This window comes from Vulpes lagopus, chromosome X (assembly GCF_018345385.1).
Source record: "Vulpes lagopus strain Blue_001 chromosome X, ASM1834538v1, whole genome shotgun sequence".
Lineage (NCBI taxonomy): Eukaryota > Metazoa > Chordata > Mammalia > Carnivora > Canidae > Vulpes > Vulpes lagopus.
Genome location: NC_054848.1, coordinates 34854266 through 34865338, shown reverse-complemented (window position 1 = coordinate 34865338; position 11073 = coordinate 34854266).

Below are 11073 nucleotides of genomic sequence, written 5' to 3'. Positions count from 1 at the left end.
TGGCAGGGCAGGGAGGGGGTGTTGCCTGCTTCTCTTTGCTGCTTGTCTTATTCTGGCCTGTTCAGCAGCGACCCACCTCTCACCCCCCACCCCACTCCACCGCACACACAATTTGGCAATTTCACCTCATGGGCTCTTTCCTCTTGCTCCCTGACTGCCTTGCTTGTTGGGGGTGAGTGGTTACCACTCGGGGTCCCCACATTCCCCTCCTCAGTCTTCTACATGCTAGATTGTTGCAGCCCCTCCCCAGGACTCATCCTCTGAGCTCAGCACTTCCCCAGGAGGGCCGGGTATGAATAAGGGTCTGTGAAGGAGGACGGAGGGTGGAACAGGCCAATGGGCACTGCTGGGTGATTCTGCGGGCATATGGCCCAGCCAGTGTGACTCTGAGTATTGTGAATGAAAATACACGTGTCTGGAGGGTGATACTGGTGGAGTAGTTGGAGACAGGGAACGAAAGACATGGAGTTTGTGGGGGAAGAAACTGATGCTGACACTCCTTCTGTATTTCCATCCTTCCCCATCCCAGAAGGGAGAGCCTTCTTCGGGGAGAGGCAAGAAGAATGTGGAGAGAGAAGCGAATAGATGGGGGAGCAAAGCTAGCCAGGTGGAAATGCTTGGTCCAGGTCTCCTGCCCAGCTATCTGGCTGCCTTGTGCAGCCACTGTAGGACAGGAGGGGACAACAGATAGAGTTCTTTCAACCAGGTCCATTAGGGAAGTGTGAGATCAGATTTGAGGAGGAGACAGGACACTGTCCTAAAGGGATTCCCTAAAGAACAAGAGATCAGTTATGTCATCGAAGGTGGAGGATTTGGGCCGTGATCAAGTGTCCTATCCTCCACACTTCTGTTTTTAATCCAGCTCACCTTCTTCCATGGATTTAACAACATGTTTTAAAACTGATTACTACTTACCATCACAAAAATAAGGGTCAGAATGTGTCAGCTTCAGGGAAGCTCACTCAGAGGCAACTGAATTCGCTTGTGGGTTCTGTGGGTCCAGAATTCGGTGGAAATACAACAACTGGGAGCTAGAATCGTCTGGGGGCAGCTTCACCCACATGTCTGGCTGCTGCCTGGGACCTCAGTTCTGTCCCGCAGCACAAACACGGGGCTGTCCTTGTGGCCTGGGCTTCCAGATGATGTGGTGGCTTTGGGAATGTAGGCCTTGGAGTCCCACAGCCACAGCTCAGAGCTCCAAACCCAGGCCTGCCCCCAGACGGGAAGAAAGCTGCATCACCTAGTCTGCCCCATCCTCAAAAGTCATGTGGTGTCATTCCTACTGTATTTTACCAGTTACAGGGAGTCACAAGCCCACAGTAGAGGGAAGAGGACTTAGACCCTACCTCTCATCGGCAGGAGTGTCAGAGAACTTGTGGCCATAGTGTGTGGGGGCATGCCAGGCACTCTTGAGAGCTAAGCTTAATTAGCAGTGGCGGCTCCAAACAGAATAGTCTACATTGTAATAGGAACTGATAATCTCAAGAGGCCGCATAAATTATACAGGGAGGTGGGTAGGAGCGCCTGGGTGGCGCAGTTGGTTGAGCTTTGGACTCTTGGTTTAGGCTCAGGTTGGATCTCAGGGTCGTGAGATCCAGCGCCTGCCTTGGGCTCCACGCTCAGGGGTGGCGTCTGCTTGAGTTTCTCTCACTACCTCTTCCTCTGCCCCTCCCCCCTGTTCTCTCTTTCTCTCTCAAAATAAATAAATAAATATTTAAAAAAATTATACAGAGCCTGGGGGAGGCAGAATTAAAATTAGGCCAGGGTAGAAGAAGCAGATCCATAAAGCAAATACGGATTTTATGAAAAATGGACAGTATCAGGACAGCTCTGTGAGCTTGGGAAGCGTGGGAAGGACGGAGGAGAATTTTGTGTTGGGATCTGAAGCAGCACTGAAAGGGAAAGCCGTAGGGGACAGGACTCAGCTGCTCCCCATCCTTCGCCCTCCATCTTTGGGGGATCTGTGGCCGCCCTTCATTGCTTCAGACAACAGCAATTGTACTATTTGCCTGCCAATCGCTTTTTGTTTTTTCCAACATACAGGTATCTCCGTGTTGGTACAAAGCTGGAGATGTAGTCAATGCATTTCCTAAAGTGAGTGTGGAAAAAATAATACATTAGTCTCATAATAAATTACTCTAATACTTAATGTTTGCCCCCTACCCTCAGGTGTGGTTTTAAATATCCAGCACAGAGAGCGTTGGGGCTGCGTACATCTCTAGGGCCCCAGGTTCTCATTATCTTTGTCTCTAACCCCTGAATGGAGAGTTTGACTTCTAATTTCATGCTAGGGGTTTCACAGGCAACATAATTGTATTTGCCTCTGCCTTTGATCTGCTACTTGATCCGCTGTTTCATTGTGGCTCAACTAGGAGACAGAGATGGAAACGTGGTGGAAAAACATGATTTTGTTTTGCTTTGGAATTGGCAGTTTTTCTTTTCTCTGGCTCCCCTAACGCAACACACCTTCCCTAAATCTGAAATCTAATCATTTTCCCGTTTTTGAAAATCCAAAAGGCATGTGCACCCTCTGGCCTGCTTTCCTTTTTGCTCACAAAGATTTAATTTTCAGCAAGGCTTTGGGGGCAGGATGCTCATGTTTTAGATCTCAATGAAAACTAAGTCCCCAGGGTTAGTGGAAAACTCCTGGGTGAACTTTGACCCACTTGCCCCTTTCCTGACCTCACCTCAACTTGCCTTGCTGTACCTGGCCTACTCGGGGGCCTCCCTGCAGGTGATTTTGTTCTGTCTGTGGGGCTGGCTACTTCTCTTTCGGAAGCCAAAGAAACCCAGGTACTGCAGGAACCTTGTAGGTCAGAACCAAACAACAGTCAGGGTGACCCCTGAAATAAGCTGGCTTCTCAGGCTGGGTCACCACATTGGTTTGTGCATTCTGTGCATTGCACAAAGGTCTCCAGCCAAGACAGGGAGGGCTGGAATTCAGGCCCAGGGCACCTTTCTCCCATTCTTACAAAATCACTGAGTAGGTTAGTGGCAGTTCTCTTCTCAGGGCAGAGGAGAAACAGATTCTCTCTCTGATCAAGAAGAAAAGAGATGGTGACACAGGGCAGAGCAGGGGTCAAAAGGGCATCTTGGGAGCAGAGTGGGCCTGCCTAAGGCTGCAGACCAAGCCAGCGTTGACCCAGCAGGTTGGAGCAGTAGGCCATTTACTCACTCTTTGCTTTGTCAGCTCTCATCTGAAGTCTACTGTTCCTAAATTACTGGGTTCCTTCTAGGCTTTATTTGGAGTATAAAAAAAAAAAAAAAAAGACAGGGTGTCACTCTATCTATGTATCTTGTTTAGCAAGCAAGGTGGCACTGGGAATGGGGGTACCATGTTTTCTTTGATTTCGAATATGAAGACTTTAAGGGATGCTGCTAACTGCAGGCCCTTACGGACTGGGTGTAGGCATTTGAGCGTAAGACCCTAACAGGTAGTGCAACGGAGTTTAACATCTTAACGAGTTACCTGTGAAGGAAAATGCACGCTAATGTGTAATGGATGAAGATAACTTACATTTAAAAGCAGAAGATGCCAGGGATTTCCTGGGTGGCTCAGCAGTTTAGCGCCTGCCTTTGGCCCAGCACATCATCCTAGAGTCCTGGGATTGAGTCCCACATAAGGCTTCCTGTATAGAGCCTGCTTCTCTCTCTGCCTGTGTCTCTGCCTCTCTCTCTCTCTCTCTCATGAATAAATAAATAAAATAGTAAAATAAGATAAAATTTTAAAAAATAAAAATAAGAGCAGAAGATGCCTGGCTGGCTCCATAGTAGAGTAGACCACTCTTGATCTTGGGGTCATGAGTCCGAGCCCCATGTTGGGCCTAGCGATTACTTTCAGAAATACAGAGGTAAAAAGAAAAATATATAAAATAAATAAAAGTGGAAGATCAGGGTGTGTCTGGCTGTTTCAGTCGGTAGAGCATGCATCTCTTGATCTTGGGGTTGTGAGTTCAAGCCCCACATTGGGCATAGAGCTTACTTAAAAAAAAAGTGGACAATCATCCAGATAAAGCAATTCCTAATCAAAATTAAATAAGTCCAGAGTGGAACTTTTCTGGTGTTAGCAATAGGCTGGTAGGGAAAGCCTTTAGAAGCCTTCTAAATTAGCCCTGTAGAGCCTACTCCTGTTCATTTCTGTACTGGACAGTATTGGTATTTGGAATGCCATTAATACTCGGAAAGGTATTGAGAAAGGCAAATTTAGAGGACTCGCTCTTCCCCTTTAACCAGGAATGTATAGCCTGGAAGCCCCAAATCCATTCACTTCCCTCCCCATTTTTCCCACACTTCCGATAATTTGAATTGGGCATATTGAAGGATGGTTTTGAAGGACTACATCCTTGTGACTGAGAGTTTGCAGAGATTTTTCTAAGATTGTGGGTGGGGGTCGTCCCCGGGTGGCTCATTCGGTTAAGCCTCTCACTCTTGATTTCAGGTCATGATCTCAGGGTCCTAAGACTGAAGCCTGCAGGGGCTGGGACTCAGTGAGGAATCTGATGGAGAGTCTCTCTCCCTCTCTGTCTCCTCCTTCTCCTGCTCACACTTTCTCTTAATGAATAAAGAAAATCTAAAAAAAAAAAAAAAAAAAAAAAAGAATGGGTGTGTGTTTCTTTAAATTTTAAAGATTTATTTGAGTGAGAGAGAGCCTGCGTGCACATGAGTTGGGGTGCAGAGTTGGTGAGGGGCAAAGGGAGAGAGATTCTCAAGCAGACTCCCTGCTGAGCACAGAGACCAATCAGGGGCTTGATCTCACCCCAAAGATCATGACTCTAGCTGAAACCAAATGTCGGATACCCAACTACCACACCACACAGGTGCTCAGAATGTGTGTTTTTAATTTTTAAAAAATTGGAGTTGTTGGGCAGCCCAGGTGGCTCAGTGGTTTAGTGCCGCCTTCAGTCCAGGGCATGATCCTGGAGACCCAGGATCGAGTCCCATGTCAGGCTCCCTGCATGGAGCCTGCTTCTCCCTCTGCCTGTGTCTCTGCCTCTCTCTCTCTCTGTGTCTCTCATGAATAAATAAATAAAATCTTTAAAAAAAATTGGAGTTGTTTCCAAAGGAATATTTGCCCAAAGTTTATGAGGCCAAATAATATGTAAAGTCTTGGTACAAAAAAGCAGACCCCTCCCTTGTTCTGCCTGTTTCTTCTGGTAGATACCATCATATTTCTTTTTTTTTTTTTTAAAAAGAGTTTATTTATTTGAGATTGAGGGCCGGAGCCGGCACAAGCAGGGGGAGGGGCAGAGGGAGAGGGAGAAGCAGAACCCCAGCTAAGCAGGTAGCCCAATGGTGGGGGGAGGGGGCTCAGTCCCAGAACCCCAGGATCATGACCTGAGCCACCCAGGGGCCCCTACCATCATATTTCTAAGTAATATGTAGGTGTGGCCTTCTCTTAAATAATCCGTGGTAACTATCATCTGTTGACCTCCTACTATGGGACAGGAGGATTTTAGTTCTCTGCATTGTACTTCCCCTCTCCCACTCTTACAGTAGAGCTATATAATTTCTTATGAAATTCATATCCACTGTTTACTTCGTAACCATATATATATTGTATATTGCTGAGGCAAATGAGCTTCAGTGATCACATTTCCTTTCTTGAACATTCCCCCCCCCCCCCCGCCCCGGGGTTAATAATTGCCTCAGTTTTTAATTTGCTTAATTTTCTTTGACCTATGACTAACTTTCCCACACTCCCCAACCTCTGTACAAATCATCTTGGGACAGTTTTCTGCACGTTCACATCCTGGAGACCATCTGCAAATAAATAGGCCGATCTATTTTGTTTTGTGTGTTTTCTTTTTAATTCCCATTATCTTTAGGTCTGAAAGCTTTCTGGAAGTTTCTAATCCCCAATTTAGCTTTATTTTTAAAAACTTTTCTTTGTATGAAGTATGGTGGGAGTTTTACCAATTTCAAACGAGGGCATTGTGTCTTGTTAGAAAATTGCATCTCTACCACCCAGCTAATGTCAAGAGCTGAGAGATGAATCCGAAGTTTCTGATTCTTGGTATTTTGCTTAGTTTAAATAAACTTTCACCATTTTTCCTAAACATCAACCTTTCAGAAGTGATGACTGTTATTCCCTGGAACCCTGGAACTAGCTAGTGTTAGTAAATTTTTATCCTTTCCGCTCCTCCCCTCTCAGAACGGATTCTACATTTTTAGAAAGTAAAGGTTATTTTAAAAATAATTAATTGGCCCTTCCCCAGGCCATTTACTGCAGGATTCGTGCCCTTTGTTTACATTCATTTCACGTCGCCTTTTATTTGTGTTTAGTTAGTCATTTACAAGTCTGCCTTCCCACCTAGACTGTAAATCATTTGAGGGCCAGGGGTGCCTTTTTACAAAATTCACTTTTGTACTTTTTGGATTCCCCTAGGACCTAACAGTGCCTTGCCCTTAGCAAGCTCTCCATAAACGCATGTCAAAAAAGTGGACAAGTAGAGTGGCAGTCTTCTCCAATCAAGATCCCCTTAAAGAGAGGGAACTTTCCAATCTTCTCTTGCCCGGAAAGCGACTGCGAAATCTGTCGAAACAGCGGGAACTGCGCTGCAGGCCTCGCTCCCCGGCCCCACTGCCCACGCCCGCCGCCCCCACCCCCGGGAGCTGCCACCGCACGCTGCAGTCGGGAACAGCAGCCCAAGTTCGGCGGCAGAGGTGACAAGGTGTTGACCGTTGCAGGACTCCGGGAACGAGAGGTCGTTGCTTGGGATTAAAATCCACTCTGGCGGTGCGGCGAGGGGCGACTCCAGACCGCGCTCCAAGCAGGAGCGGCCGCCCAGGGCCTGGGGTCAGCTGTGCCCTGCCGCGCGGAGGGGGCCCGCGAGGGGGCGGGCGCGGCGGCGGCCCGCGCGCCCCCCGCCGCCCCCGCCCCGGCTGCCGGGGAACGCCCGCGCGCCCGCCTCGGCCCGGCCTGCGGCTCCGCAGTCCCACCGCCGGGGGCAGCGCCGCCCGCGCCGCCCGGGCTAAGATGGCGGCCGGCGAGCAGCCGCGCGGGCCCCGGGCGCCGGGGGTGGCGGGGGAGGCAGGCAGCGCCCCCCGCGGGAGCCGGCGCGGGTGGCTGTGTCTCCCGGGGGACCGCTCCTCCTCGACCCGCAGGGACCCCCGAGGACCCAGTCCTGCGACTTCCCCAGACAGGCACCCTGCCAGGCGCTCTACCTGGACGGGCCCTAAAGGGACATTTTATCAACCAACTCTCCCAGACTCGGGTTCCGACGGGGTAGGGCCAGGCCTTGGCTGAAATACGGGCTGTGAGGGTGGCAGCCGGAGTACACACGGTGGACGAAGGGCCAGCGGGTACCACTGGGTGCGGGCCTCACCCTCACCCCCCTCCCAAGCCTTTTCCTCTCGCCTCGGCAGCTCGGCCAGTAAGCCCCGGAACACCTTTGGTGCACAGTTACGCAATGCCAGTGACCAGAGGGAGGGGGTCATGCCCAGCGGAGACACAGGGCCCAGGGCTCTTGAAATCAGAATTCTCTTGGAAAAGCTGGTACATCCGGTTGTGAAATCCGTAATATTACCTAGTAAAGGCTATAGGACGTGGGCCGCTGGTCACATTGGCTCTAACATCGGTATGCGCACAGTGTAGGCTGCCTTCCTCCTAGGACACTCCAAAACCTGAGGTCCAATTTACCAGAAATGGCATTGATGAATGCGGTGCATTCTGAGTGATCTCGCCTCCGGCTCAGGTTGGGAGGTCAGAAGCCGCCTCTCCCCGCCCGGGAGGGAGCAGCTGATGCAGGTAGAATCACAATGGTAGGAACAGAGATGTACCTGGAAAAGCTGGCCATTGTCCTCTGTAAACTTCCAGGCCGGCACCTCCCATGAGTTCAAGCTTCCATCCAAAGTTTACCTGTGGTTTATCGGCTGAGTGTGAGAGGCTGAATCTGAACTTTTGGTGAAATAAACTTGTTCTGCATAAGGTTTGCACAGGCTTGTTATTCTTATGGAGAACACTTCCTACACCCACCTAAGCAACAGCTACACCAGCCTTTCCAGCCTTCTGCAGCCCCTCTTTTAATTACCTCTCTCTTGCCCCAGTTTAGGCAGCTCCCAGTGCTTTGTTCATGGGCAGCAATAAACCCAAGATTGGACCTAACCTTCCCTCTAGTGGACCTGGAGCCTCGAGGGCTGTCCTGGCTCTCCCCAACTGATGAGGGCCAAGGACGCCGCTTGTTGTGTTGATGTGTGTTGTCTCCCCTCTGCGCACTTGTTGGTATTCAGACACAATGCTTTACCAAAAAATAAATCATATGCAAGAAAAAGTTCAAAGCGGCCCTTTGAAGCCAGGCCTCCAGGAGCTGGGAGTCAATACTGCCAGGGAGCCATCCCTTTGCTTTGCAAACCGCAGCCAGCGCCAATGGGTTACCGCTGACCACGTGCCCACAGAATTCCTCTGGTAACACCAGCTCCGATGGCCAGGGCGCACTCACCTCCAGCCCTGTCCAGCCCCATGCCCCTCCTGGGAGGCGCAGTAACCATAAAAGGCACGACAGGCGGCCCACCGAGCAGGTTTGGTGACGACTCCCAGGAGACCGCCGCCTGGAGCGGCAGGCCCCATCTGCAGTGCAGCTGAACGAGTTAAGCTGCCCCAAGTGTGAGCGGCCTGGGGTGGGGCCTGGATGAGAAAGAACCAGCGGCAGCACCCGGCAGCCTGGGTCTCAGGATCCCGCAGTTACAGAACTGGGTGAACCTGACTCTTCTTTTGAACGGCTGCGTGAGAGGCCTGGAAGACCCCCGTGAGGGGTTGGGGAGGTGGCCTCAGAGCCGGGCCCAGTGTGAAGCTGCGCTGGGGACCTTGGCGTCTCAGGGGGGTCGCGCCCTAGAGGTCCTCCTTGGCATCTAAGGCACTTCTGCGCCGAACCAGCAGTGAGGAAGTGCAGCATCCCACCCTCGGGCTCCTGCGGCCCAGATGAGCCCACTGAGCCGGCAGGCAAAGGAGGCACCGCTCTCGGTACAGCTCCCCGTGCGCTGAGGTTACTCGCCATCTCCGGGCCAGTCAGACCTCGCGGTGCCACCCCTGCCCTCTGCCATCGGTCACCAGCCAGAACCTAGGCTGCAGGCGCCAGGGCCCTGGGACCGCCAGACTCAGCCCGATGCGACCCCGCCTCAGCCTCACAAAGGCCGCGTGCGGCTGAGGCAGACGAGGAACGGCCACGACTCTCAGATCTTTAATTACGCCCCTACCCTTCCCCCCACCCCATCGTCGGCTTCCAGCCCTTTAATCAATTTCACGATATTAAATATTAATTTCCCGCCAGCCAGGCTTTCTCGGAGGAGGGGAAAGGGACCGGCAGGGCAGTTCCGAGGACGGGATGGCTTTGTAGGGTGTGACCCAGGTGGTAGGGCGCCGAGGATGCAAGGGCTCCTTAAGTGACCCGCGCCAGGAACTCGGTCTGCGCTTTGCGGCGGGGGAACTTGGAGAGTTATGCAGGCCTCGGAGAGGGGCGGCTAGGTGCGCCGGCAATCCCAATGCGCTGCGCGACCGCTTCCTGCTCCGCAACCCCCCGCCCCCCGCCCCCAGCCCCAAGTCAGCCTCACGCGGGCCCGCGGCGCGCAGCGATGATGGATCGCGCCTGGCGGGGGTGATTTGGTGTTGATCGCACATTATCACTGGCAGGTTGGACTGGTTGCTGATGGACGACTTCTAGCGGCGGCAGCAGCAGCGTCTTCAGACACCATGCGGGGACTCGCTTGCTCTGCGAGGGTCTCTCTTTCCCCTGCCCCCACAACCGTCCCTCGCCCACTTGCCGGCGTCAGGAGGACTTGAGAGTCCGAGCGGGGTCCTGCCGCACCCAAGGCCGCCTGCCCTCGTCCGGGTCCTGGTGTGGGCCGCAGGCCGGGCGAGGAGGGGAGCCAGGACGCCTCTCCCGCTTCCTCCCATTCCTCCTTCCCTTGCCGCCTGCCCACCCACTCCCCATTCTTTCCTGCTTCCCCATCGAAATCGGGAGGGCCTGGGTCACCCGCCGGGTGGTTTCCCGCCGCGGGTGCAGACCGCGGGGGGGGGGAGACCCCCCTCCCCCGCCCTGCAGCCTCCGCCCCTCGCTCTCGGGGCTCGCTGCACCGCGACGCTGCGGTGCGCCCCTCCTCGCCTCTTTTTCTAAAGTGCCTGCAGATACAAAAGCGGTTTCGTAATGCCTTCCGTCTGCGAGAGCCGGAGGACCTTGGCTGACCTTTCGGAAACTGATTGCAACTGCCTGTTAACAGCCCGTACTGACCGCACCGAGCAGAGCGGAGGACAATCATTTAAGTGACAGACGGCGAGGTGGCCTCGGCTCAGTCGAGCGGCCTGGTTAAGCCCGCCCCACCCCTCCCCCTCAAGTGCCCCCCCCCAAGCCCCGGGCGCACTGCGGGCTGTGGCGGGCGCCCGGGCGGGCGGGGAGGGCGCGCCGCGCGCGCGCGGTGTGTGTGTGTGTGTGTGTGTGTGTGTGCGCGCGCGCGCCCGCGCGCCCGCCCGCGATCACCGGTTGACGGGTTAACCCTTCGCCGAGCTGCCGGCCCCTTTGAGGCCGGACGCTGTCGGCTTAATCTGCCATCTGCAAAAGAGGAATAAAAGGGCCGCCTCCGCCGACTTTCCCTAATGGATAAACTGTCTCCCCTCAGCGTGACCGGGGCTGCGTCCCCGCTGCTGCCGGGGAAAGATCCCGACCCTCAGCTCTTCCGGCACGTCCCTGGGTCCCCTCCCTGCGCCCCCTCCCTTCCCCGCACAGAAAGACGCCAAGACAGGAACAGCACAGGGACAGCGCGAGGGGTCCAAAGGCTCCGAGAGACTCGCGGTGCAGTGGACGTGGGTGTTCCCGGTGTTTTCTGTTTTGGAAACTGGAGAAAGGTGGGGAGGGGGGGTGGGCCCGCACTGGGAAGGCGAGGTGGGGGAGGGGAAGCTGGTGACAGGGCACCTCGGGCTGCGCTCGCTCCCTCTCTCGGGAGAGATCGCCAGCTGCTCTCCAACAGGCAGCGCCCTGAAATCTATTTAAAGAGAGGGAAAGGGGAGGAGAACAAAGGGGGAGGAGGGGGGCGGTGAGCGGAGCCTGGGCGAGAGCGAGCGAGCAGGGAGGATCCGCCGCTCCG